Here is a 27272-nt window from a genome sequence, read left to right as displayed (position 1 = left end):
CAAAATATGCAAAGCGCACATCTCCACCCTGTTAAAAATACCTCTGGGTGCTGGGCCTGGCTTCCTTTGTTGGCCAGACCGAGGACCTCATCTCAGGTGGGGTGGCTTGGCCGTATTTGCATAAACTATTTACTTCAGAGTTCTAAGAAGTGTGGTAGACATCCAGAGAGGTAGCTCTTCACGGCCAGACCCCGACCTGGCGGGAGCCGTGGGACCTCAGTTAAGTCTCCCGAGTTTTCTAATTCGGTTTCCATGTCTCTCAGATAAGAATTAATAGCGACAGCTACCTTCAGGGAACCTTCACTGCATCCCAGGTTTCTGCTAAGCCTGTGTACTGATCTGATTTCATGTTCACAGTCCAGTGACTTCTGCTAATGGGTGTGTGTTAGTCGCTCAGTCGTGTCCGACTCTTTTGTGACTACATGGACTGTAGCCCACCAGGCTCCTCTTTCCTGGGATTCTCCAGGCGAGAATACTGAAGTGGGTAGGCATTCCCTTCTCCAGAGAATCTTTCTCACCTGGGGATCGAACCTGCATCTCCTGCACTGCAAGCAGATTCTTTACCATCTGAGCCACCAGGGAAGCCCCCGCTCACGGGTGATTAGGCCTATTTCGCCCCATCACTTGCCCAAGCTCACACAGCTAGGATACGACTTGAATCAGACTTGATTGCAGGTTTGACTCCAAAGCTTGGATTCTCACCCCGACCCACCTTTTTTTTCTTTTTTTAATGAGAACTGTCAAGTGTTTGGAGAAGTTGACACCCAGTGAGCACCTGAATAGCTACTACCTGGTTTCAGTGCATTCACATCTGGCACATGGATGCTTCACCACCACCGCCCCCAAGACAGTGAACAGACCCATCAGCCCAAGGTTTAGCCAGGCCCTTCTGCTGTCCCTCCCACCTGCTCTTCCCTGACACATCCCACCCTGGACCCGTGGCAGCTACTTCCTGCTGCTAGAGATGAGTTTTAATTTTCTAGCATTTTATCCAAATGGAATGACATAGTTTGAATGGCTTTTAGGGGGAGGCTGTCTTCTCCCATGCAGTATAATTACTTTAAGGTTCAGCTACGTTGCAGCAGGTATCAAGAATTCATTCTGTAGCTTGCAGAGGAGCATGGCATTGTATAGATATACTACTCAGTCTTTATCTACCTCCATGTGGGTGCTGGTTCCAGTTTCTGGAGATGACAAGGTTTCTGGGAACGTTTATGTACGAGTTATTTACAGGAAGAGATGCTGCGGTAGGCAGGATGAACTACCTCTCCAAAGCGTTCATCCCACTTCCCCTAGTATTGGTAAATATGCTACATTATGGCTCTCCAGGTGGCTCAGTAGTGACGAATCTGCCTGCAATGCAGGAGGCGCAAATTTGAAACCTGGGTTGGGAAGATTCCTCTGGAGAAGGAAAGGGCAACCCACTCCAGTATTCTTGCCTGGGAAATCCCACGGACAGAGAGGAGCCTGGTGGGCTACAGTCCATGTGGCTGCAAAGAGTTGGACACGACTTAGCTACTGAACGACAAAAGCAAATGCGGCAAAAGGTGTTTTTGCAGATGCGATTGGGGTTAAGCACCTCCAGCTAGCGAGATGATGCTGGCTTATCTGGGTGGGCCTGGCCCCCTGGCAACTGCTGATCTTTTTACAGGCTTCTCAGTTTGCCAGAATGTCACAGTCAGAGTCGCACAGTAGGCAGCCTTAAGAATCAGCGTGTTGAAACACACAAGAGCGTTGAGCTCAGACGTAAGGGCCGTGCTGAGCACAGCGAACGGCAGAGAGAATCAGAACAGTGCAAGGAGGGCCTTCTGGCTTCCCCAAACTCCACGGAAGTCTCGATTCGCATCCTGGGGCTGCTCCTACTTCCCTTTTCTCAGGGTCTGCGCTCCCTCCCTGGAACAGCTGGGCCCAGGTCTCCCTCCAGGGAGCGTTCGGACGGAGCACGGCCACCCACCATCATGACTAAAGATCAAAAAGAGCAAAACAGAACAAGACCTCAGGTCTCCGGACCATTTCCCCCTTCAGAGGCGGAGAGCAGCACATCAAAACCAGAAGATGAGCCAGAAGGTTGGTGGTGGGTTCTAGAAAACTCCAACCACAAGGATGAGGAAGAGTGAACTGAGTTATATAAGAAGTTGGTTTAAATGTGCTTGGGTTTGGGGTGTGGGCTCTGCTGGGCGAGTGGTTGCGAAACGTCCTTTTCTCGGAGAACACCTGGGCCGCTCCCCTTCTGCCCGGGGGCCACAAATACTCTCCAGCACCGATTTCTCTTTTAGTTTTTAAATCGAAGTGCAGTTAGTTTACAATGTCGTGCCAATCTCTACTGTACAGCAAAGTGACTCAGTCATTGCACATGTATATTCTTTTTTCTTGAATATCACTTTTCCATTCTGGCTTATCCCAGGACACTGTATATAGTCCCCTGTGCTCTACAGTAGGACCTTTTGGTGCCTCTATTCTGTCTGCGATAGTTTGTATCTACCAGCCTCACACTCCCAGTCATCCCTCCTCCCCCCGCCCCCGTCCCTTGACGCCACAAGTCCGCTCTCTCTTTTTCTATCCAGCATCTATTTCTGAACATACTTCTGAGATTTTAAGTGCGATGCCAGGGCTTCAGAGGGCTTCCTTAGGAAACTGCCCGTGGCACCCTGGCTCTCAGGTGACATGGGGAGGCTGCAGAGGTGATGGAAAGGGAAACTCACCCGCCCAGGGAATGCAGGTCCTCCAAGATGGGATGAAGGTTAGAGCCAGAGGCTTACAGAGGCCAGTCGTGTCCAACTCTGCAACCCCATAGGCTGTAGCCCCCCAGGCTCTTCTGTCCATGGGATTCTCCAGATGAGAATACTGGAGTGGGTTGCCATTCCCATCTCCAGGGGATCTTCCCCACCCAGGGGTTGAACCTGGGTCTCCTGCATTGCAGGCGGATTCTTTACCGCTGAACCAGCGGGGAAGCCCTTACAAAGGCCACACGTCTATGATATGCTGAGATGCTGGTTGCTCCAGCGTGCTTCCCTCTAGCCGGGATCTGCCCTGGTGGGAAATTAGGTCTATTTCCCCAACGCTTAGTTACTGTCTGAAGTCCCTGACCAAGTGTTGTCATCACTGAAGGTCCCCCCGGCCCTCTGAGTTGGCTCAGGTGGCCCACTGCATCACCTCGCCTGAACAAATGGAAACGAACCCCGCTCATCTGATGGCAGAAGAGATGTGGGACATCTCCCCTTGGAGCTGTGGGGTCAGATTCTTCCAGGGCCCCTCTATTCCCCGTTCTAAGCGTGGAGTCCTTAGAAGCTGCAGGAAGCTTTCCAGGTCCCTTGGAACTGGGAGGTGATGAGTGGGTTCCTTCCACAAGCGTCTGCGGAGGGAGCTGTGGATTGCCAGGCCCCCAGAGTGGGGATGCAGCAGGAGGTGAAATAGACACAGAGCCTCACTTCCAGAGCCTCCACTCCAGCGGCAGGGACAGACCCCCACCAAACCCTCGATGGGAGCAGAACCAAGCAGTGGGCAGGGGGGCTGAGCACACCTCGTAGGGTCTCTCAGGACCAGAGAGGGTTTCTGGTGTGGCATGCCCCCTGGACGTTTCTTCCCTAGGGATCGGCTACCCTCAGGGGTTCCTGATGACAAACTCTGGTTTCTGGGGATCTCACCTGTGCCTGGGGGGCCCCGGGCACTGTGCTGAGCAAGATGCAAAGAGCCCCAAGTCCCACCCACCCAGAGAGTGCAGCTGGGAGGTGAGTGTGGACAATGGTGAAATCACCCCCATATAGGGGTCGGATCCGAGGATGGGTGTGGACCCCACAGGCCCAGTCTGGGGGTTCAGCCCCTGGGTGCTCTCTTCTGCTCCTCTCCCATGGTCTGGGGTGGGACAGGGGAGCCAGGAGCCACCTGGATGGGGTCATGTGCGGTGGTGGGGGGCACCTGGCTGCGGCCAGGACACCGGGCTTTGAGTCGCCACAGCTGCGTGGCCTGGGCTGGTCCCTTCACCCTCTGAGTCTCAGTTTCCTCATCTGTAACGTGGGGACATCCCTTCTTGCCAGGTGGGTGTGCAGAGTGGAAGCCGCGAGCCACCGGAGACAGAAGAGTGCGAATCGAGATGGGCTTGCATGTGAAACACTCAGCAGAGGTCACAGATTTGGGACCGGAAACAAGCGGAATGTCTCTCACCGGCGACTCTTCAATTCTGGATTTTCATGCGAAAGTGATAGCATCTGGCTTTTATTTGGGTTAAATAAAATATTTGATTACATTAATTTCTCTCATCTCTCTCTCCTGGGGCGTGGACCAGGTAGTTGATGTTTTCAGAGCTCTGGGGGTGGGTGACTGTTATGTCATCAAAGTTTGGGACACGTGGAAGTTGTCGGCAAGTTCCCATAGTAGGCGTCCCTGCAATCCCAAGGACGAGCTCGAGCGCCCAAGAGCCTGTGTGCGGCGTGGGCAGGGAAACAGGCTCTGGGGCACCTGCTCGGTGCTCCTGTCTCAGCTGTTTGCACCCAGGACCCTGTGTAACTGCTCCAGGTGCCCGCTAAGGTAGGGACTGTGCTGCCCTCATTTTACTGATGCGGAAACTGAGAGGGGAAGTTACTCCCACGGTCACATGCCCAGGAAGCAGCAGACAAGGATTTGAACCCGTGCTTTCTCCACCACACACACTCGTGGGGAATGCTGTGAGTCCCAGCTCATGGAAGCAACCAGAGTTTATGAGCTGATGCTCCTCAGAGCCTGGGGCGGGGCGAGGAAAAAGTAGTAAGGTGGCCAGCAGGTGGTTCAGGGGCTGGTACGTTGCAAGTACCAGCAAGGCTGTGATTTCCATCATTAACCACCACCACCAGCACCACCACCACCGTCACCACCATCACTATCCTCAGCAGCATCACAGAGCCGTGGTCAGTGTTCCTGGCTTTTTGGCTTTCTCCCTTTCCAGGTCAGCTGTGTACAGTCTCAAATGAAGAGTTTACAGGGGCTGTTGGGGCAGGGTTCATGCAGGAGGAAAAGTAATGAGCTTCTTAGAAGCGCTCATTTTTGAGGGTGGGTGGGGTACAGTCATCTTTTGAAGTCCAGTTCCTAGCCCCGATGATGATTAGATCAGTAGCGAGCACCACGGGCCTCTGACCGTATTCCCGATTGCCCTTCACTTCTGCTCAGGGAGAGCAAAGCTGTATTTCAGGGGAGATCTGATGACAGTTTTGCAATAAGATAACTTGTTCATTTGAGAGAACCTCAGTCCTGGCATCTTCAGAAATGGCTCCAGGGCCGTGGACTTGCTGGGTGTTGTTCTCAGAAATAAGCAGAGTTGCTCCCTGAATTCTAGCACTTTCTACTTCATCCACAGGAAGGGCAGCAATTGTAAAACTCTGAAACTCCTTCTGAGGAGTGCCTCATCGAGCTGATGAGGAAAGTGTCACTGTGAAAGGTTCAGGCTGGAGGAGCGGTGGCAAATGACCTTAAAATGAGAAGCCAGAAGATCAGGCTTCCAACCTGGCTTTGCTGTTTCCAACCATGCATCCTAGCTGCCCTGGTGGCTCAGACAGAAAAGAATCTGCCTACAATGCAGGAGACCCGGGTTCAATCCCTGGGCTGGGAAGATGCCCTGGAGAAGGGAATGGCCACCCACTCCAGTATTCTTGCCTGGAGAATCCCATGGATAGAGGAGCCCGGTGGGATACAGTCCAGGCTGAGCGACTAACACACACACATACACACCATACATCCTTGTGCAAGGCTCTCTTTGAGCCCCAGTTTCCTCATTAAAATTGAAAATAACAATATATTGATCTAGATCTGACAGCGTTCTTGTGAGGACAGACAGGGGAAAAAAAACTTCTAAACTTAAAGCTCCAGTGTTAAGTAATTATCCCCATTAAACAACCTGTATGTATTATTCAAGCTGCTGTTCAGTAGAACTCACTTGTGCCAAAATGTTCTGCACCTGTGCTGCAGTCATGAGCAATCATGGTCTCAGGAGGGCAGCCAAACATCTCGCTGCAGGGGCCCAAAGTGGCTGCCACAGCTCCAGCCCTTACATCCAAGCACAACAACTTCCTATCACATTCTGTGACTGGAGAGCCTGTGATTCATGGAGCTGCATGAAAAGCACATGCAATCATGTCAGAACCTTCCAAAAACACCCTGTGAATGTCTGTATGACAACATGCCTTCCGTTTCCTAACTTTCTGCAGACATTAACAGATGCCTTGTAAAATATCGAGGCTGGATTTGGGGACTCAGGACATTTGGGTCTGACAGCCCCGCTCTGCAGAGGAGGAAGCTGACGCTCAGAGGTTGAAGGACGCTGCTGAGGCCATCCATGAATCCACCTGCGACAGGCTTACATGTGACGGTCTAGATGGATGGCATGAGATCAACTCAGGGTTCCTGCCTCCTGTGTTAACAAAAATGCTCCCTTCTCTGAACCTCTTGACTGGTGTGACCTGAGGCTCTTCCCTAAACAGTAACCACAGTGGATCCACCAGGAGAAAAACACAGGAAACTGCTCCTTGGGGGCTCAGGACGTGGAAAGGCTGTGTCTCTGGGGTGCGGGCTCCCTCTAGTGGATAATCTGAGAATTGCATGGTGTTCCCTCAAGGTCCTCAGCAATTTCCCAAGTGAGCCTAAGAAAGAGAAGAGCTTGCTAAAATGCAGATTCTGGGGCCTTGTCCTCAGGGGTTTGGATTCAACAGCTCTGGGGAGGGCCTAGAAATATGCATCCTAACTAGCATGCAGGATGACGTTGACCACACTGGGAACCGCAGCTCCCGGGTCATTTGAGGTCAGGGAGAACAGCAGGATGCCTGTGGAGTCTGACAACTTGGGCTGCCAGCCTTGCTGTGTGGCCTTGGGCAAGGCATGTGCCCTCTCTGGGCCTCTGCGCTCTCACTGCATAAGAGTAGCAGGTTGGATCGGAGAGGGAGGAACAAGATTTGAAGTCACCAGTTACTTATTAACTGTGGACTCGGTCCTTCCGGCCCTCCATCTCCTCGCCGTGAAATGAGCACAACAAACTTCTTCCTGGACTCTGAGGGCAGCCATGCTTCTGGACTCTCACCTGCATACGGGTCACTTAGGATCTTGATAAGACGAGAGTCCTAATGGAGTTGGTCTGGGCTGGGGCCTGAGACCTTGTCCTTCTAATCGGCTCCCAGGGGAGGCCAGTGCAGAGGCCAGAGGGGTTAAAAGATCAAAGGATACAGTACAGGAAAAGGGTGTTCTGTGAATTTTAAGGTTTTATCATTGGGGAATTGTCTTCCTTGGCTGAAGAGTTTGGGAAATGCTCGTGGAGGCTCAGAGTGTAGACTAGCACTCTAAATTAGCACATAAACAAAGCACGGTGAATTAGCATATTAAGTTTGCATGCTAATTAGCATACTGGGCTTCTCTGGAGGCTCAGGTGGTAAAGAATCCACCTCCAGTGCAGGAGACCCAGGGTGTGATCCTTGGGTCGGGAAGATCCCCTGCAGAAGGAAATGGCAACCCCTCCAGGATTCTTGCCTGGAGAATCCCATGGACAGAGGAGCCTGGTGGGCTACAGTCCACGGGGTCACAAAGAGTCGGACACGACTGGGTTGACGCACACACCTCTCGCATTAGTGTATTAAATAAGCGTATTAGAAACAACGCCCCCTGGAGGCAGCTCCAAGCTGCTGCCTGACCAGCTCCCTCTATGCACCTGCCCTCCCTGTGCTGGGGACATCCTTCCCAGCTCCTCCTTCCCACCCTGTAGGTCTCAGCTTCCTTCTCCAAGCCTCTGTCTTCCGTGAGCGGATGTGGCCACACTCTCAGAGCCCCGAATGTCTCCATCACTGTGCTGGGTCTGCCTTGTGTAAGAACAGAGACTGGCTGTGCCAGAACTTCACGCTGTGTCCCAGGGCCGGGCGTATGGGGCTGAAACACAACATGTGGGTCAGTGAAGGAATGAATGGATGGGGGGAGAAAGGCCTCGTAGATAGATGGAGGGGACAGGCTGCATGGCCTCAGACCCCTGCAGGCAGGCGACCCTTGGCCTGTACACTCGGACGCGGTGCAGAGAGACCTGGGATGAAACGAGAGGCGAGGACACACACGTGCACATGTGGCGAACACGTGCGGATTCGCTGTGGAACTTAACGTGTCAGTCAAGAGACCTGCAAAGCACGCAGCTTTGGAAAGGTTTACTTGGCTACCTAATCTTTGGGAAAATGTACTTTTCAGATTAGCAGATTCTGAAAAGACAAACACTCCCTGTTAAGGCTGAGCCCAGAAAGAAAGAAACCTGGGGGAGACCTGGGAGAGCGCCTCAGCTCCCAGTGCCCCACCAGACAGGCCAACGAACTGGGCTCCAGAGGCAGAGGGCGAGGCTTTGAGTCCCAGCTCTCCCCCTCGCCAGCTGTGTGCTCTCAGGCGAGTTATTCCACCTCTCTGGGCTCCCCACCTCTACCACAGGGACAGAAAGAAGTGTCTCTGTCCTGAGGTCACATGTGGACCATGAGAGGCGATGCAGGCAGAGCTCTCCCGGGGTCCTGGCGCTCAGTCAGGGTCCAAGAAACGCAACTCATTACTGTATTCCTTGCTATTGCTCAGTGGAAAGCCCGCCGTGACTTCAGGGATGGTTTCATTGGATGAGACTCAACGTGGAAACCGAACGGGTGCCTCTGGCAGGACAGGAGAGCTAGCTCAAGGTGGGGGCTGGCTCCTCTGCTCCTGGGACCCTGAGAGTGGCCGTCTCCTTGGCCTCAGGATCCCTATCCCCAACATGAAAGAAGCAGAAAACGGCCATAAAGCAAAGGGCAGGCAATGCCAAGTGCTGGCAAGGACAGGAACGGTGGTGGGAGTGCCATTTGCGACCGGCGTTTGGGAACCCTGTTGGCCGTGGCTACTGCAGCCATCCTCCCGTGCCCAGCAGCTCGCACCCTGGATGGATGCTCAAGAGACGCGTAAACAGAGGTTCACCCAAAGACACAGACAGGCCAGCTCACAGCAACGCCGCTCCTTTCACACAGAGCTGGGGACTGCCCCCGGTGCCTGTGACAGCGTAAGCCCTAGGCTGCGTGCGTGTGCCAGGCCGCCTGTGGCTTCCAGCCACACAGTGTTCAAGACACGGCCCTGACTCCAAACAGCAGACACTGGGTGATTCTAAGTATTAAGATGTCAAGTGCAGCAGCAGGCGGAGCAAAGGTCTGCTGTTAGAAGTCAGGAGAGTGGTCACCTTTCTGGACGCAGGGGGAAGGGAGCGGGAGATGTGAAGGGTGCTTTTCCTGCTTTGTATATTGTGTGTTACACTCCAGTAACACATGTACGCTGAAACAAGGACGGGCTGATGACAGGGTTCTAGGGCCATGCTTGCTCTGCTGCCCTAGGCTTTCTCATCCCAGCCCTGCTTCCTTCTTTCAGCCCCCTGGGGAAAGGTCCCGGCGAGAGGGAGGGGACTCCTCGCTTGGGGTTTGGCAGCGCCTTCCGAGGTCACGCCAAGAGGCGGCTGTGGATGGAGAGATGAGTAAGGGCTGAATTTCCCTGCAGGGAAGACACGGGTCTGACTATGGTCTCCGCAGTGGTTTCCTTGGCGACCAGCTGTTGTCAGAAAAACAGAACAATGTGAGAACATGGCAGGGTCAGGCGAGGAAAGACCCTCTGGGGAACTCACGCACACAGAAGAGTAAGAGGAAGCGGTCAGAGTTGGTGCTGGGCAAGTGGCCCCCAGAAGCCGACCCACCTCCCTGCCCAGCCTTGGAAGTTTGGCGTTCATCAAATGTTTGCAATTCAAACACCCTTTTCTCATTGACAGATGTTAGATATTACGGACCTCGTGCTGGCCTTCCCACAAAGCGATCGTGGGGGCTGTGATGACATAGAAGTCATTTGCCCTCAGCTTCCCCCGGCTTCTCCCAGTTTGGAGGTCAAATATGACCACATGATGCTTCAAAAAAGTAATTGCTCATGTTCAACTTGTCCTTATTTGCTCCAAGCCTGGTGGACCACCTCTTACAGGCCCTGCCTCCCTGGTGACCAAGAGCTTTGGAGCGTTCCTGGTGCAAGGTGGGGGTCAGGCTGCCTGTGGACAGCAGGTGGACAGGCTTAATGCCCCGCGCGTTAGAGCTGCTGCTCCGGCTCTGGCCACAGGGTGTCGCTGTGGAACACCAGGCTCGCACAGCCTGAGGGACTCCTTGCCTTCCATGGAGGTGGGACCCTTGGACGTCCTGGGATTGCAGCTCTTGCAGTCCACACTCCTGGGCTCAGCTTTGGTTTTCGCAGGTGCAGCACCAGAGGTGACTGGGTCTAGAGGTGCTTCTAGCCCAGCCAGAGAGGGGATGCAACCACCCCAACGACACACAGCCAAGAGGACCAGACTCCTGAAACACACAGACACATTGTGGATATTTTGGAATTGTGAAGCAGATACTTATGCTAAGGTATTTTAGGGATGACAGTGCTCCAGCTAAAGATTCCTGCAAAGACACTCCCCCACCCCCCCCACCCCGCCCAGGGAAAACAAGGATGGAATCTCCCCGGGTTAGTAGAAAAACTGGGCTTTTGAGTTATGCATTTCTGTATTCAAATCCTGGTTCTGCCACATTCTTCTGTGGGCTCTGGGTAAGCTGTTTCACTCTGAACCTCATGACATGGATATTGGAATAGTTCCCACCAGTAGGGCTAGAGCAAGGATGGAGAAGGTGATGCACACAGAGAGCCCCATAAACACTTCTCCTGTAGGTGCTCGGCCCCGAACACCCTCCCCTAAGGACTAGTTAGTTCCAGGCTCACCCCGGCTTCCCTGCCCAGCCTGGAATCAGCCATTTATCCAAGGAGCTCAGGGTCTGGCACTCGTGGTGTTAAAACCTCCCCGGGTGATTGTGACGGGAGCTGGTGTCAAGAGCTGCTGGCCTGGGCTGGTGGGGTCGGGGAGGGGGCTGTCGATATTCCTTACCTTATCGTCACAACTGCATCTAGCGAACATTTACTGTGTCTTAGTGGTTCATATATCATCTTATTTAACCCTCATGAAAAACCCATGTGGATAAATTGTTAACCAGTTTTGCATAGGAAAACCCGAAGACTCCCAGAATTAGACACTTTGTCGGGGGGCTGCAGAGTTAGTGGGGGATGGAAGCCAGATTTGAACCCAGGCCCCTCTGCCTCCAGGGTCCCTCCACTTGCCTGTTCTGCCTCTGCGATGAAAATCAGTCTTTCCTGCATGCCCGAGCTTGCCCTCCTCATGCCATCCTACCTAACAATGTTCCCACTCATTCATTCATTCATTGCTAAGCCGCGGGGTGATGAAGCTGAAAGCAAATCTTTCACTCGGAGCCATGCAGACCCAGAGCAGGCAGCTGGCATGCAGGGTGGCGGGGCTGATTTGGTGGGGTTGGTGGAGTTGGTGGGGCCAGTTGTGGCCGATAGGGCCAGCGAGGCTGCGGCCCTGCCAGGCAGAACTCCGCCTTGGAGCACATGGACAGCATGCTTTTCAGACCAGATGCCACAGGTAGAGCCGGGAAATGGCTCATACACAGAGGCAGCAAGGTCACCATCATCTAATTCCCTGCGCACAGCGATAGGCGTTTACACCGGCTGTAGATACCTGGAGCACCCGGTAAGACCGGCCAGTGTGACCCTGGGCAGCTCGCGATTTCTCCAAGAAGGAGCACCCAGGGGCCAGCCACCCTGCGTGGGCCCTGCCCGTGTGGGCGCCTCTTACAGAACTTAGCAGCTGTAGCTTTCACAGTTACAAGGGAACACAGGTTTATTAAGGAGGCCTTGGAAAAGACATTAAAGCTTCTGTTGCACACTCAAGTTCACTGCCGACATACTGATGTATTTCCAGGCCCCACTCATTGTCACTTGAATTTTCATTCCATGTTATGTCACAGCCAGTTCCTAATAATAATATAATAATACACTGGGGACTGACAGGCACTGCTAAAACCGACCTCACTGGCTCACGTCGTCCACACCAGGACAGCTGGAAGCATGACCTCTCACTCCTCCTTATTTTACAGCTGGAGTCACCCAGCGGGAGTCAGGTGGCCATGAGCTGGGCAACCCAGACTTCTTTTGATGCTTCCAACAGCAGCAACTGCGTTCCTTTCTTCTCAAGGTTCTATCTGAAGCTTCCAGGGTGCTGACGTGGTCACGATTACATCTCTGACAGCTCCGTGAATTCCTTTGGGGTCCCCTGAGGTGGGGGCTGGCGTCAGCTCTCAGTTCGGCCAGGCTCTTCTGGAATCTTCTGACCCCTGGGTATTATGTCTTCCTTTCCCCTGGGAGGCCAAGAGTCCAGAGGGTGCCAGGGTGACCCCGCCCCTGGTCTCTCTCCTGCCAAGCCTCCCGAAATAAAGGGCTCTGGCAGATCTGTTGGCTGCGGCCGTGTCTTAATCTCAGGGCTCCCCAGGTTTGGAGAGCCACCTGGGGCTCCAGGCCTGTCGGAGGAGAGGGGCCGGCCGCCAGCCAGGCCTCCCTGTCGGCGCAGGCTCGTCATCTGGCCGGCCTGCTAACACTTCTGCGCCCTCCTCCCCGCAGAGGGAGATAAGCAGCTTTCCTGAGGGGCGACAAGGGGCAGAAGGTGTTCTGGCCCCAATTAAACTATGCCGGGGCTCCTGGCAAGGTGCTGGCGGGCTCTGAACTCCACGACCAGGACGGGGCTGGAGGCCTGGGCCCTGTCCCCGGGCTCATCCATCAGTGGGCCGGCTTTGATTCTGATAACGGTTTGATCTCCAGTGACAGGAGGGGCGGGCGGGGGCGTTTATGGCTCCATTTCTCCCAGGCCTTGAATGGAGCTCAGTGGCTCCAGAGGCAACTGATCCGGCCAGGAGGTGGCCTGTGTTTGGCCCCTGAGCCTGCTGGCCTCCAGACCTGTGGCTGAGACAGCAAAAGAGGGACATGAGCCCTGGTCTTGGAGAACTGATGTGAAAAGACCCCTGGAGCCACCTTTCTATTGCGTTTTGACTGCTGGTCTCATTTAATTACAGTCACTGCAGGGGAGCCGTCAGTGGTCACTTATGAGGAATCTGAGGCTCAGAGAGGGTGAGCCAGTGGCCTAAGGCTGCCCAGCTAGAAAGCAGAGCTGGGTTTTGGGCACATCTATCTGACAGTACAGCCTGATTTCTTCCTAGGACACCAACACTCCCCAAATGCAGGGGTGGGGGGACTGACTGGGGCTGAGCCCTAAAATACAGACTCCAACTTGGGGGGAACAGGCTGCTTCCAGGCCTTCTGATCATTTACAGGCAGTGCCCACAGGTCCTGACCATTTGTTAATCTCTCTTGAGGTTTTCCTGTTATTGTTCCTTGTTTCAGATCCAATTTTATTATTTTTACTTTCTCCATGTATTAAAAAAAAAAAAAATCGAAGTAACCTCAGACTTACAGAAGAGCTGCCCGTGTGGAGAATCGGCCTTTGTCAGCTGTCTCCCACCCGCACACCACGCTCTGTGTCGGTCAGCCTGTGTGTCCCACACAGGACGACCCCCTGAAGAGCCACACCTGCAGAGGCCAAAGAGCCACACCTGCAGAGGCCAACAGCGACCCAGCCCTGCCATGTGGGCCTCGGGCGCCATCCCGGTCTCACCAATCATCCCAATAAGTTGCCCTTGACAGAGTACAGGCCACTTCTTTTATAGAATGCCTCTCAATTTGGTTTCCTGATGAGGCAAATTCTTCTAATATTTATTTATTTCTTTGGCTGCGCTGGGTCTTAGCTGTGGCACACGGGCTCCAGAGCGCTTAGGCGCGGTAGTTGAGGAACGTGGGCTTAGCTGCTCCACGGCATGTGGGATCTTAGTTCCCCAACCAGGGATCTAAGCCTCGTGTCCCCCACACTGGAAGGCCGATGCCTCACCCATGGTCACTAGGGAAGACCTGACGTTTCCTGACCCGGCTCAGGCAGGAATGCCAGGGACCTCATGGCAGCCTGGCAGGGGGTACCCCAAGCAGGCTCTTCATCGCTTTGCACAAACTCACAGAGCCCTCGCAACAGCCCCAGGGTGTGGACGACTATCCCTGTTTTCTGGAATAAGGAAACAAAGGCTCAGAGAGGCTGAATCACCTCCTGCAGGCCGCACAGCCGGTGAGGGGCTGATGGGGGGTCTGAAGCTGGGCACAACTGCCTTGCAGCTCCGTGTGCTCCCGAGGCGGCCAAGCGCAGTGGGCGTGGCCCCCATCCCCGCCAGCCACGCCTGCACCCACGTTCTACCTTCTAGGCTCTTCCGGGCTGCCTAGGGCCTCCCTCCGCCCTCCCCCATCTCTGTCTTTTCTGCTTCGCAACTGGTCTCTGGCAGAGTTCTCTCTGTGTCTCTCTTCTCTGACCATCTCTCACTGTCTCTCTCCCCACCTGGGCCCCCGGCCCTTGGTCAGGAACCGCTCACCGCTTTTCTTACCGTGGACCCTGAGGCTGGGTGGAGGCTTTGCCACCCCCACCTCCGGGGGCAGACCGGACCCGTCAGACATCCCGTCCAGCACCCAGCAGAGACCTGGAAGTCTCAGCCCTTCCCCTCAAGGAGGTTCAGGGTTTGTAAGTGGACCAGGTCCGCGCATGGCGAAGAAGAGCAGGCTCAGGGATGTCTCCCTTTGAAAACTCTGTTCCCCCAACCCCCTGACAGGGTTTATCTCCAGGAGAGCTTAGCGGGTCCCTCCGCACATTCCAGGGGAGCTAGAGAGAAGGCACTCCTGGGAGCCCCCGGCATGGGGGAGGCGCTGCTGATAAGATGGAAACCCCTCCAGACAGGAGCCCCCAGCCCTGCTGTGGAGGATGGCTGGAGCGGTGCCCAGCTGGGTTCACCACGCCCTGCCTCCCGGCACTGCCCAGAGAAGCTGCCCATCCGGGGTCCACTCCTGCCTCCTGGCTGCCCCTGGTTCCAGGGACGTGGCCTCAGCAGGACTCCTGGGGGCTCAGCTGCGGCCTCTTTAGAGGATTGGCCCTGAAATGTCCACAGGAGAGACCCCTGGATGGGGAGAGGGATGGAGGGGCGGGGGGGAGGGAAAGAGAGACATAGGAAGAGAAATAAATACACAGTGAGCCAAGGCAGAGGGAGACTCAGGGAGGAGGCCGTGGAGCCAGAAGGGATGAGAGGCCGGAGGGGAGACAGAGGCACGCACAGGGCTGTGAAGAAACCCACCCGCAGACACATCGGGGGACACGTGGAGGAGAAGGGGACGAGTGGGGAGAGCGCAGAGACTGGGGGACACAGCCCCCTGCCGTGCCGGGAGCGGGGAGGGGCTCCTTGTCGGGACTGGACCCTCTCAATCCCTCCTGTCCTGCCTGGAACCGTGGGGGGATCCTGGGCGGTGGGTGCACGAATGTGAGCCTGTGTGTGCCGGCCCGGGGTGTCCCTTCCCTGCAGGAACCCCGCTCCTCATCCTGAGGTCCAGCCCCCTCCTAGGGCCTCCAGTAGGTCGCCGGCTGGGCAGGATGTCCAGGACCTGGGCCACACCCCAAGCAGAGGGCTGGCCCCGCGGGACCCCCACCTCCACGTGCCCCGTCACTCACTCTGGTCACTCCCACCTGCCCTCCTGCATGCCAACCCCGGGTGGCCCTGTGTGTGGCCTTGCTTCACAGTCCCCAAGAGTCCTCCTTCCAGCCCTCCAGGCACATCCCGGCGGGCTCCAGAGCGGAGCCTCCCCTTCCTCGCGGATAAGGCATGCGGGCACTCAGGCAGTACCATCTCCACATCCTCATTTTTGAACCGTATCATCCGTGAAAACGGGATTCCCTGGTGGCTCAGACGATAAAGTGTCTGCCTACAATGCGGGAGACCCGGGTCCAATACCTGGATCGGGAAGATCCCCTGGAGAAGGAAACGGCAACCCACTCTAGTACTCTTGCCTGGAAAATTCCATGGATGGAGGAGCCTGATGGGCTACAGTCCATGGGGTCGCAAAGAGTCGGACACGACTGAGCGACTTCATTTTCTTTCTAAGAGGAGAGTCAAAAAGCTGGCTTAACACTCATCTCACTCAGTTCAATCCAAGAAAACAAGCAAACAGAGGAACAAACAAACTTCCCAGGCTCGGCCCTGGGAACGAAACGGGCTTTTCCAAACCACCCTCATCACCTGCCAGCTGCTCACTGTCCTCAGCCTTGTTGATCCCATTTGTAAAACGGGGACAGTGAGGGTCCTTACCCCGGGGGCGGGGCCTGAGGATGGCTGAGACACACCTGGCCAGCACACCTGGCGGACAAACCTCGCTCGGCACCAGGTGGGTGGCTCCCGCAGCTGAGGCGGGGACTCAGGCGAGGTCCCTGGGACTTCCTGGCGGAGCTGACATCTCCCGGGAGGCAGAAGTTCCCAGGCCCCAGAAGGCTGGCCCCGCGGCACTTTCTCCTTCCCCTCTCTAATCCTCTCGCCTTCCAGACAGTGCCTGGAGACTTTGTTCTGCATGTGGTTTCCGGGGCCCTTCGGTGGAGTTGACACAACAAGGAAATGCCAGCGCAGGGTTCCCAGAAGGGCCTGGCTCCACACTGCCCTGGTTCCATCAGCCCAGGGCCCGAGACCAAAGCCGCCTCGCGCTTCTGACGTCTGGCGGGCGGGGCCAGGCCGGCTTTCCCGCTGCCTGCGGCCCCCCTGGGAGCTCGATGGCTCGGCTCCCTTTGAAGCTACTGGGAACTCAGTGCCCAGGCCTGCTCTCAGGGATCACGGACAGAATGAAGCTGTGGGTCCCCAGGGCATGCCCCGGGTAACGGGGACTTCCTGAGCCCACTGTCAGCCGGGAGCACGGGGCTCAGGCCAAGGTCACCGGCAGGTCCGGCTCATGGACATTCACTCACCCCCTCGTTCATTCACCCATGACTGTGCCATTTTATTTCTCTGCGAAATAGAGATAGTGCCGTTACAATATCAAAGTCATGACACATTTTATGGGGCTTCTGGGGAAATCAGATGAGACAGTTCATGATTGGCGCCTACACACAGCAAACACGTGATTATTCAGACACGAAAGGGTGACTAAACATTCCAACTCTGGAGCCACCAGCCTCTGAAGTTCAAACCCAGGCTACCCCACCCACTGGTTCTGTGACCTCAGGCAAGTCACTTAACCTCCCCGGGCCTTGGTGTTCTCCCCTGTAAATGGGTATAATCACAGCACCCATTTCATAGAGTCATTGATGACGCACAAGTTAATATTTTCAAAGCATGTAGAAAAGAACCTGGCAATGAGTAAGTGCTGTATTGGTATTTGTTGAAAAAATATACTCATCTGTTCCAGAAACAGCCAGCCATGTGGGGCCCTGACCCTTGGTCCAATGGTTTGCCTGGGGTTTGAAGGACGTCCATTCTCCTTGTGACTGTCAGCTGCCAGGGCGCAGGCTCCGCCTGTGTCAAAGGAGAAGTAACTTCTAACAGCCGATCCAGAGGAATCTTTCCTTTAAAACCACATTCTTGGTCTGAAGAAATGGAGGCTCAAGTTGGTGATGTGAGTTGTACAGGGCCCATAGTGAGGAAGCACCGATGCTGTTGCTGGACCCTATGGATCCCAAGACCATGAGGCTAAGTGACTCAAACAAGGGGCCAAGTCAGAGAAGTGGGAAGCAGGAGTTGAGTTCAGTAGTATTGACTGACTTAATAGAGGATTTGATTTGTTGATTCATGTAAGGAATGTTCTGGAGATGGGGGTAGCATTTGGTTTAGCGCTGGATGGTATTACCAGGATCCAATTTCTTTATTTCTGCAGTATTAGCTCATTAGTGTTAGCTCAAGCTGACCTCCCTCTAGGTTGCAAAAGAGTTGCAAGAGTTCCAGGCATCACACCTAAACACTACCAATTTACAAGGAGAAAGAGCTCATTTTTAGGGGAGGCTTCTTCTTTCCCAGAAGCCTCTAGCAAGCTCCCTGTCATGTCTCATAGACTCCAGATGGATTTCGTGCCCATTCCTGGATTCATTGGAAGGACAGATGCTGACGCTCCAATACTTGGGTCACCTGATGTGAAGAGCTGACTTATTGGAAAAGACCTTGATGCTGGGAAAGATTGAGGGCAGGGGAAGGAGGCGACAGAGGATGAGGGGGTTGGATAGCATCACTAACTCAGTGGATATGACTTTGAGCAAATTCCAGGAGACAATAGAGGACAAGGAAGCCTGGCGTCCTGCAGTCCATGGAGTCATAAAGAGTCAGGCAGGACTTAGCGATTGAACAACAACCACAGCCAGGGGAAGGGACAGGAAGTGTGCTTATGAATTAGAGGGAGACTGATGTGCCCTATGATTGGTTAGTGATGCCTGCCGTGGGTGATTGATTAGTGATGCCTGCTATGGATGCGAAGTGGTGGCAAGTATGCTATCATCAGAACAAGTGAATCTGCTTAAGATGAACTGAAAGTTCAGTCAACTGAGCCTCCATCTTAAAAATACAAGCCGCGGGACTTCCCTGGTGTTCCAGTGGCTAAGATCCATGCTCCCAGTGCTGAGGGCTCGGGTTTGATCCCTAGATCCCACATGCCACAAGAGGACCTGGAGCAGCCAAATAAATAAATATTAAAACACATACACAAACCCCCAAATTATGAAAATAAACTCATTAAAACATATACTGTTTGGGGTTTCCCTGATGGTCCAGTGGATTAAGAATCCATCTGCCAATGCAGGGTACATGGGTTCAATTTCTAGTCTGGGAAGTTCCTACATGCCATGGGGCAACTAAGCCCGTGTGCCACAATTACTGAAGCCCATGTGCCTAGAGTCTCTGCTCCGCAACAAGAGAAGCCACTGCAATAAGACGCCTGAGCACCACAATGAAGAGTAGCCCTACTTGCCACAACTAGAGACAGCCCATGTGCAGCAATAAAGACCCAGCCCAGCCAAAACTAAATAAATAAAATATGCTGCTTAATAAAATTTGATGTGTAATTGCATCCCTAAGCTAATTCTTAGACCAGTGCGTACACTGGCTTTGCATAATTTTATAGTTTCTGACTGCGTGGGGGCAACTCCCATCCAGCTGACCGATGTGGGGGTTTAAAGGCCGGGGACTTTTGCTCAGTTGGGGCAGCTCTGAAGGGTCACTGAATCCATGCTACTCTCTGGGGGGACAACTAAGGCCCGTTCTGAAATGGCATCCCAGCCCAGCTTCCACACTGCCCAGGCCACCTCTTTCCCTTTTTCTCCTTTCCCTAGAGCGCTGCCCACCCCACCCCTCAAAGCCCCTGCAGACCAGGAGTCAGCTTCCCGCAGCTGGGGGAAGCTTCCCTGTGCTTTCTAAAGCCCCTTGTGGGAAGGCGTAGCTTTCTCCCTCCTTAGAGGGGCAGGGGAGGCGGGAAGAAATTGGTGGTGGGGAGGTGGGGTGGGGAAGGAAGGGAAGGTTTCTCAGGAGCAGCTAAATCAGCCCCACCCTGTTTTCCAAAGCCGGACTGGACAACCTCAGGCCAAGTCCCACAGGGCTTCGATCCACCACTAACTCAGGGAAACCCATACCTCGTGAAAGCCTTTCTCTCTCTCTCTCTCTCTCGTTCTTCGCTACATTTCCTACCAAAGCCAAGCGCTTTCTGCCTCCACCCTGACCTGGCCAGGCCAATTTTCCCTTAATGCTCAATTTCACCTGCCTATTTGGGAGAAAAGAGCCCCCTATCCTGAGGGAGGGAAGTGTTGCCCCGAGAGACTCCAGGGCCCCCTCCTCCTGGTTCACCCTCCACTCCACCTGGCTCCACTCTGGGTCTGTTTGCAGAAGGCACTTGGGATGTTAGGAAGGGCCGGCCTTGCTTGCACTCGGTGTTTTTCTAAGAGGCCTTTTCTTATGGGAGTAATTGGAGAGGCCTCATTTCTTCAGGAACGAGAGCCGACGCAATTCAGCGAGGCTTTATTAGGTCAGACGGAGAATGCCAGGCTTGTCCTACACGCTGGCTGCACGGGGATCCCTAATGAGAGGCAGGGAGACGGTCAGGCTCCAGCAGCAGACGCAGGCCCGGGATCAAAGCCTTGACTTCCCCCAAACTGGAGCTCTGTGTGAGCTTGGAGGAGCCTCCCTCCTGCTGACACCTGGGGAGAGGCTTCAAAGCTCTCCTGATTCCCCGGAGGAATCATCCAGGGTTGGCGGGGTGGGGGTGGGGGACCCATCCTGGCAGAGCAGCCTGTGCCCTGGGCCGACCTCTCTGCTGGGAGAGGAGGAGCTGGCAGCTGGGTTTCTCCTGACAGCCCCTGCTGGCACCATCACCAGCCCCAGAGCTTGTCTGGCCAGGTTTGAGGAGGGACCCTATGGACATTTCCAGAACTCTCCCGTTTCTCTTGCCTCCCTCGACGGTGCTGTGCCTGTGTGGTTTCCAACTCGCCAGCCCGGCATGGCTCGTTCCTCAGGGTAATCTCAAGGCCTGCCTGTCCTCTGTGCCACTTGGGCCAGCTAGATGCCACGAGCTAAGGCCAGGGAAGGGGGCCCGGAGCGGGGAATGTCCCTCGGCAAGAGGGAGCCAAGCCATCCTCGACCGCCTGCGCCAGCTCGTTAGAGGAAAACTTCATGCTCGCATGTTGAGTCTGGCGTTTCCCATGTTGTGGTCCAGTTTGCAGAGCTGGAAGGAGCAGAGAAATATCGGGTTGCCTTTTCCAGACTCCTGGACGAGTCCCTGGGCAAGCATTCGGAATCAATCAGAATTGTCCTCCTGGGTCATTTGGCGGGGGAGGCTGGAGCCTGCCCTGGTTTTACAAGTTGTTTTGCGAAACAAGTGTCCTAGTTTCTCAGCTGGAAGAGCTGGAGGCCCAGGAAGTGCCTGCGAGCATGGGCTCTGGGGAAGGGCCAGCTGCAGGTCCTAGGATGCCAGCGACAAGCTGGGCAATGTCCCCTCAGCCCTAGGACTCCATTTCCCATCTGTGAAATGGAGATCCTGAGGACATCAATGTCTTGGGGCAGATCAAGGTCAGTGAACAGATGATTGCGAAGGTCTGCTGTGGCTCAAGTCCCCCCAGAAGATATATTCAAGCCCTAGTCCCTGGTGCCTGGGAATGCAGTCTTTCAGGGACCGTGGTCTTCACAGATGTGATCAACTTAAGATGAGTTCAGGGGACTTGCCTGGTGCTCCAGTGGCTAAAACTCTCTGCTCCCAGTGCAGGGAGCCCGGGTTCCATCCCTGGTCAGGGAACTAGGATCCCAGGGGCTGCAACTAAAGATCCTGAGTGCCGCCACTAAGACCCGGGCAGCCAAATTAATACACGGTAAACAAATATTTTTAGAAAGGATGAGCTCAGAAGAATTCAGGTGGCCCTATAGTTGTTCAGTCACTAAGTCGTGTCCGACTCTTTGTGACCTCATGAACTACAGCATGCCAGGCTTCCCTGTCCTCTACCATCTCCCGGAGGTTGCTCAAATCCATGTCCAATGACTCGGTGATGCCATCCAACCATCTTATCCTCTGTTGTCCCCTTCTCCTCCTGCCTTCAATCTTTCCTAGCCTCAGGGACTTTTCCAATGAGTCAGCTCTTCGCATCAGGTGGCCAAAGTATTGGAGTTTCAGCTTCAGCATCAGTCCTTCCAGTGAATATTCAGGGTTGGTTTCCTTTAGGACGGACTGCTTGAATCTCCTTATAGTCCAAGGGACTCTCAAGAGTCTTCTCCAATAGCACAGTTCAAAAGCATCAGTTCTACGGCGCTCAGCCTTCTTTATGGTCCAACTCAGACATCCATACATGACTACTGGAAAAACCATTGTCCTTATAAGAAGAGGGACATCTGGACACAGACACACACAGGGAAGACAGCCATGTCACGACAGAGGCAGAGGTCAGAGTGATGTGTCTACAAGCCGAGGATTCCCAATGACCCCAGAAGCTGGAAGAGGCAGGAAGGACCCTCCTGCAGCCTCTGGAAGGCAACCAGCCCTGAGGACACCCTGATCTCAGACTTCTGCCCCCCAACAGCGGTACCTGGGCCACAGCCCCAGAAAACTCACACGGCGGCTGACCCAAAGCCTGCCCTCTGAGCGCTGGTCACGGAATCCGGCCTTTCCCTGCTCACGTGGCCTGTGGGCCTTCAGGGCCTCAGGATGTTGGCTCTGCTCCAGAGCCACGTGGCTCACCCACAGACCCCCCATCCACAGGCACCTACATCCGGGCCTCGTCCAGGGCAGCCCCGGGCTCTGCCTGGCCCCTCCTGCCAGAGATTCAGGCTGCCCTCCCACTGTGGGTGCAATGCTGCCATGGATCAGACAGGAGTCCTGGGAAACCAGAGGCATGACCGCAGGAAAACAAGAGTAATGTGTTGTCTCAGAGCCTCCGTTGCGTTCCCAGCACCAAGGCATCTTTCTGGGGAAACAGTCATTCTCACAGATTTCCTTGTAATGAAGGGTCCCGGGGTCACCGCAGATCTGGCCGGAGTTCCAGAGCGCCTTTGGATACGTCTCTACGAGCCTGGTGTGGCCTCTCGGCACTGGAGAAGCGACCCTGGTGACCCATGAGCTGCATTCTCAATTGTGGTTAATTTCCATTCATTTCAACTTGAAAATGGATACTCCAGGGATTAAGAAAACTCTTAAGGTTGTTTGCATCCACTTGACGTGTGAATCTACCTTTTCAACTATAAGTTTTATGAACTGTAAATACGGAACAAGTATTCTCAGTGAAAATCTACCCTCCGAGTTAAGATGTGGAAGTGTGAGACTGCACTTGGTTTTGTAGCGTGGGGCTTCACCACGTGGTGCCTATGGTCACGAATCTGCCTGCCACCATCGGAGACGTGGGTTCCATCCCTGGCTCTGGAAGATCCCCTGGAGTAGGAAATGGCAACCCGCTCCAGTATTCTTGCCTGAGACATTCCAAGGACAGAGGAGCCTGGCTGAGGGGTCGCAAAGAGTCAGACACGACTGAGCATGCACGCACACACCAGTGTAAAATACTCACTGGGCTCTGAAGACTTAGTGTGCAATACAGAATGCAGTCATGCTTTGTATACTCACTACACGTTGGTGTTCTGGGTATATTGGGGTAAAGAATATATACTATTGGGCTTCCCGTGTGCTCAGCTGGTAAAGAATCCGCCTGCAATGCGGGAGACCTGGGTTCGATCCCTGGGTTGGGAAGATCCCCTGGAGAAGGGAAAGGCTACCCACTCCAGTATTCTGGCTTTGAGAATTCCATGGACTATATATGGGGTTAAAGAATATATTTTATTAAAATTAATAGCTATTCCCTCCCCGCCTTTTTTTACTTTTTAAAATAAGGCAACTAGAAGGTTTAAAATTCTACATGTGGCTTACATTACATTTGGGGGTGGGGGCAGTGCTGGTCTAGATGGCCAAACTGGAGGTCTGAACTTATCTGCTGCTTTGATTTTGATCAATAACAGGGCTCTGTGACCTTGGGAAAGCCCCAGGTCCATCAGACCCTCAAGTTCCCAATACCAAATTGAGGAGTTTGGGCTGCACCAGTGGATTTGGGTTACTGGAGGGAGACTGAGGGGGTGGGGCTTTCAAAACTCCCTAATACGATGACCTCCATTCCTTCCCACTGGTTGGGCAGAGAACTAGCTCACATTATCCCCACTTGAGGGCTGGGAGGCTGATGGAATTTACAAACGAGTCGCTGGGCACTCTGGGCCGGTTGTGGACCACACAACAGAACCTTTCCTGATTTGCCTGAAGTTGAACGCCAAGATTTCTCAACGGGAAGAGAACATAGGTGCAGAGCATTTTTAAATTGAAGAGCACTTGCCTGTAGCCTCGATGCTAATGGAGTTAGCACCTGCTGTTTCCTAGAGCCACCTAAGAGTCTGGAAGGAAGGTCTGTGGGATGAGGAACAAATTCACAGAGAGGGAGGAGGGTTAAGAACCATCTTCCTTCTCCACCTTCTCCCCCTCCCCTGTTTGCCAGTGGGAAAAGGAGGATCCAAGAGAAGAAACCGGACCCGTCTGGGGACCCAGAGCCACAGGTGGAAGAGGCCTGGGTCCCTGAACACGGGTGTGGAGTGGTGCACCGTGCGGACTCGCCTCTGGATTACGTCCTGCGTGAGAAATGTGCGATGCCCCTGAAGTTTCTGGGCCCATTTTTTATAGCAGCTGGTGCATCGGCCAGTAGACCATCCTTAGGGGTGCTGGGGCCCCCTGACCTAAGGGGCTGTACTTCTGGGTCACAGGAACCAGGTAGCTGAGACCTCTGTGAAAATGTCCAGGCCTCCCCTCACTGGCCCGCCCTCCCCGGCCAGGCTTCCCGGTGGCCTGGAAAGGAGGGAAGTTTCTGGGCTTCCTGCCCTCGATCCCCACGATCCAGCACACTCTTCTCAGTCTCCACCCTGCCTTTCTCCTCCACACGTGGATAATTAGAAGCTGCTGGTCAGGGGCTGGCTGGGAGCCAGGGCGTTTTCTCTACATGGGAAAACAGAAAATAAGGTTATAAGTTCCGAGCCATGGAAACCACCTAGAACTCCGACGATGTTTTGCCCAGCACGGTCCTTACGGAGTCTCGGAGGGACCACTGGCCTCCACTCGCCTGGATGACCATCTTCCCCTGGCCTTGAGGCTCTTCTCTTCCCCTGGGCCCTTGTTTGGCACCGGGAGGAAGGATGAGGATGCTGGAGGCTTTTGGACTTCCCAGCATGCAGGGGTCTGCAGGGACCTGGGGGTGGGGTGGGGAAGGAAGGGGCCTGGGCGGGGCCCAGGGTCACCAGGCCGGCGTAGCATGGTAGGGGGCTCCGTGGGGGTCTCTGCCTCCTGCGGGCACTCCAGCATCCAGTGGAGGCATAACTGTCGCTGGGGGCAGGGTGGCGGGGGGAGACGTGACAGAATTGTCAAAGTTACAGGAAATGGGCTCCATTGCCCATTGGTCAAAGTGGGGAGCATTGCCCTTGAGGCCCAGTGAGTCACCAGCCTGGGATCCTCAGTAGATGACAGAACTGGAATCTCTGGACTCTCTGCCCATGCTGCAGAGAAAACACAAACGCAGATGCCTTCTTTTTCAATCAGGAAAGAAGTACAAACTCAGGTAGCTGCTTGTAGAAATTCAGGCAGCACTAACGCCTGTAAAATACGGTCCGCCTTCTCTGATTCCCAGCCCATTGTTGGATGGGCTCCATCTACCACCCCTGGAGTCTGGGCAGTCTCTCTGACCAGTTGACGGAGATTGTCTGCAGGAACGAGGTCGTGTGGCTTCTGGGCGAGGTGAGGAGAGAGGCAGCTTCGGCCTGGTGCCACCATGTGGGCCGTTTGGCTTCCCCGAGGCTGCCGTCCTGGAGGGAGGTCGCGTCACCTGCCAGCTGGGACTCCCAGGCCAGCCGACACCTGCGTCTGGAGCTCGGCCAGACACTGAGGCTCTGCACCTTCCCGTCACGGGCGGCGTGGACACAGAACCATCCGCTCCCTCGCAACTGCATTTGTACAACCCAGGGTTCTTCAGTGCCTCCTCTTCATCAAAAGTTTTAGCCAGATGTATCTTGAAATCCTTGCTCCCTTGGGGTTTTTTTAGATGGGCAATAAGGTGCTTATGTGGTGACTTATTTATCACCTTCAGTGGCCATTTCTTTGCTATTTCTGTTTCTCCAATGAAACATGATTTTTGTGCTAAGTGGAATAGCACAAATAGACTGAAGAGCCGCAAGTCAGATCAGGTCAGGTATGGCACCAAATTTTCGAAACAAAACCAAACAACCCCCCAAATAATGATGTGCTGTTCAGAGCCTTAGGGTTTGGGGTTAGTAGAATGGGGTGGCGGAGCTGTGCTGATTTTCATGGAGAATCGTGCCCTCCATTTATGGAAAGAGAGGCTGATTCCCCTTTTATCTCGGTAATGCATGGTTTCCTTCTCAATAAAATTGCAAGTTACAAAGAAGTTGATTAAAATAAGTATGTTAAGTAAACAGACAGACAGACAAAAATACAAGCGGCATGCAGATAACGGTAAAAATATTGTTGACCTAAACTTAGGGAATGCGGATCTAGCCCAGCCCCCACTCCGCCACGGAGCAGGTACTGGATACTCTTCTCAGTTCCGTTTTGTGGGAAATAACAGCTAATACTTATTTTGTGTGGTACCTGTTAAGTGCGGGCATTTGTCTATGCACTCTAAATGTGCTAATGTACTTAATTCTCACCGCAACCCTGGGAGGAGTGTACTTTCTCATTATCCCCGGTTTACAGAAGAGAAGGCTGAGACACAGAGGTGAAGTAACCTGCCAAGCATCATGACCTAATCAGTGGTGGGGGGAACTGTGTGTGCTGAACCTCACACTCCAGCAAGCATCTGCTGGGTGGGGGAACCGAGGCACCTGCATCCGGGCTGGACCAGAGGAGCAGAGGCAGAAGGAGATATAAAGATGTACATACGACTTGGCTGTACAGATGGGGCAGATCACGATGGATGTAGTTACCTAGATGGATGGGGACAGGGAGATAGACAGACAGAGATGGCTGGCTGGCTAGATTGAGCACGGGCTGTGGTCCACACCCCTGTGGGGGATGAGCACGATCAACGTCCACAGGGCAGGCACCAGGAAGGGAAGATGGGGAGCAGGCTGGGTCTGGCAGGCTCGGGCAAAGCTGCCCCCAGGCGGCAGACTTGTGGAAAGAGGATTCAGAGATAAGCGAGGACACTGATGACCCTGGGGCTCTTTGGAGTCTCTCCTTCAGGGAAAGTCGATTTCCTTTTGTAAAGACCCTCCTGCTGATTAATCCAGGCCCACTCAAGATGAGCTCCCTTCAGATTGATTTAAAGCAAACTCCTAGGGACTTACACTTGCAAAATCTTCCCCCGAGCAGTATCAAGATGAGCATCCGACAAACAACCAGGAGGAGGTGCTATGGAATGACCACCGTCTTCCTCCTGTCCTCCAGTCTTGCAGGAGCACTTGCTCCTGGCTCTAGATTCGGCCTCCTGTCTCAGCCTGGACCCAGAAGTCTTCCGGGAGCACTCCTTCTCCGAGCTGGCATTCAGAGGGCCCGGGTTAGGGCCAGGGAAGCAGGGAGAAGAAGTCATGGGCATGCATTTCCCCGGGTGTGGTTGGGTGTGAGCCTGGCTGCACTTGCTCCCCGGCAAGGGGTCCTTCAGGAAGATACTCAGGGTGATTTTCCAACTCTGCACCCAAGGTGTAGCCAGGCCATATTTTAAAAAAGTGCTTTAAACTTTTACTAATTCTTGACTGAAGTAGAATGCCCATGCAGAAAAGCACAGCATCGTGAGAACAACTCTGCGCGATGGTCGCGTGTGCGCACGTGTGATGCCAGCACCCACGTGAAGGCTCAGAACATGATTCGACCCCGAAGCCCCCTTGACTCCATTCCCACGACCACCCTGTTCCAGGATCAACCTCCACTGCCGCAGAGCACTTTGTTTCATTTTGGGTTTCATGAGCAAATCGAATTCTGTGTCTGGCTGCATTTGTGAGTATGTCACTGTTGATTTTCCATGTTCACTG

General features: G+C 54.2%; 2 long non-coding RNA genes across 2 annotated transcripts in view; one reads left to right on the top strand and one right to left on the bottom strand.

Moving 5' to 3' along the window:
• Positions 1 to 27272, bottom strand: part of LOC113875455 — a 248746-nt gene that overhangs the window by 47419 nt on the left and 174055 nt on the right. The gene's annotated exons all lie outside the window — the stretch shown is intronic.
• On the top strand, positions 1687 to 4247 carry LOC113875456. Its single transcript, XR_003506249.1, has 3 exons — positions 1687 to 2067; positions 3589 to 3728; positions 4035 to 4247. It is a non-coding gene; the product is annotated as an uncharacterized LOC113875456 (long non-coding RNA).

This window comes from Bos indicus x Bos taurus, chromosome 18 (genome assembly GCF_003369695.1).
Source record: "Bos indicus x Bos taurus breed Angus x Brahman F1 hybrid chromosome 18, Bos_hybrid_MaternalHap_v2.0, whole genome shotgun sequence".
Taxonomy (NCBI): Eukaryota; Metazoa; Chordata; class Mammalia; order Artiodactyla; family Bovidae; genus Bos; species Bos indicus x Bos taurus.
This window is presented reverse-complemented; position numbering and strand designations above follow the sequence as displayed.